The sequence below is a fragment of the Anarrhichthys ocellatus genome, unplaced genomic scaffold (assembly GCF_004355925.1).
Source record: "Anarrhichthys ocellatus isolate YVR2014 unplaced genomic scaffold, GSC_Weel_1.0 scaffold5223, whole genome shotgun sequence".
Lineage (NCBI taxonomy): Eukaryota > Metazoa > Chordata > Actinopteri > Perciformes > Anarhichadidae > Anarrhichthys > Anarrhichthys ocellatus.
Genome location: NW_022285197.1, coordinates 1,896 through 3,241, shown reverse-complemented (window position 1 = coordinate 3,241; position 1,346 = coordinate 1,896). Strand labels below are relative to the sequence as shown.

Below are 1,346 nucleotides of genomic sequence, written 5' to 3'. Positions count from 1 at the left end.
ACCTCAACAGTCCTGCTCTACTCTCTATATCCTCGTCTCTCCCCGTGTGTCATGGTGTGTGTACATCTCACTCAAGTCAGGAAACTTGTCAGAATACCCATATTTGATTGGCTGAGCTGCATCACGTGATGTGATTCACAACGCATTGGTCGGTGTTTTTCCTGCACCGCTGAACAAGTGCCGTAAATGCCGGAATAATTCCGCTGCATAAAAAATGCCCTTCAAAATAAAATCACATTTATTTATTTTCTGTCAGGCAAAGGCCCGCGACCCACTGAAAACGGGTCCGCGGACCCACCAGTTGAGAATCACTCCAGTTTGAGTGAGAGGTTTGATTCATGTGACAAAGAATCACGTGAATCTGAACAAAAACAAAAATAATTCATTTTGACCTGCTGCCAATCCAACTTCATTTCAAGTGTCCAGGTTTCACTGTAACATGTCTCTACTGAAGCCTGCAGATTCACTGCCTGTCTCTCTGCTGCTCTGTCTCGCTTGCTTCATCCCCATCTTCCTCTTTGCTGTCCTTTTGTACCACCCCGCCCTTTTTCGGCCATTCTCTCAGTCTGACTGGGAGAATGGGTGAGGAAAATGGAGAGGAGACATTTTTCCAGAGCACAGCTCCCGCCAAGCCCCCTGCAGCACCCAGCGAGGAGGAAGAGGAGGATGAGATGGTGAGGAAGGATCTCCTCCCGTTCCTTGTGTTTAGTTTCAGTGTTCAGTCAGTCGGGGATGTTTCATCACGACATCATTCTGCTTTAAAAAGATGGCTGCCTGTTCTGTATGACAGCATTCGTGTTCTCATCTCTTTCGTTTGTGTCCAGAGCTTGAAGGGACACCCCCCCCCCGCCCCTCTCTTTGGTGATGATGAGGAGGATAATGACCTGGACTGGCTAAACTGACATAATACACACTCTGTGTGGTGGAGCAGTCAGCACCAACAGAGAGGAGGAGCCTGATTGGACGGAGCAGACAGACGGTGTGTCCTGCTGACTGACGGTCCACCTCTGATCTACTATCACAGAGGAAAAAGTGTTTCATTCATTATGTGATATCTGTTGGTTTTTTACATTGCACTGCAGCAGATGAGTCTGTCGAATCAGCAGGAATCCTGTTATTTTAATGATTAGCTTGCTGCTTTAAGAATAGAACTTTTACACAATTTTGCTAACCTGAAATTCCTTCCATAAAATAAATGACATGTAGATTGTGCTCTTGGCTGTATTGTTTCTCTTTGTGTGTGTGTGTGTGTGTGTGTGTGTGTGTGTGTGTGTGTGTGTGTGTGTGTGTGTGTGTGTGTGTGTGTGTGTGTGTGTATGTGTGTGTGTGTGTGTGTATGTGTGTAT

At 46.2% G+C, this 1,346-nt stretch overlaps 1 long non-coding RNA gene across 1 annotated transcript; it reads left to right on the top strand.

Moving 5' to 3' along the window:
• Positions 1-241: 241 nt before the first annotated feature.
• Positions 242-1,212, top strand: LOC116379793 (uncharacterized). The gene is made up of 2 exons (XR_004212475.1): positions 242-674; positions 825-1,212. It is a non-coding gene; the product is annotated as an uncharacterized LOC116379793 (long non-coding RNA).
• The last annotated feature ends 134 nt before the right edge of the window (positions 1,213-1,346 follow it).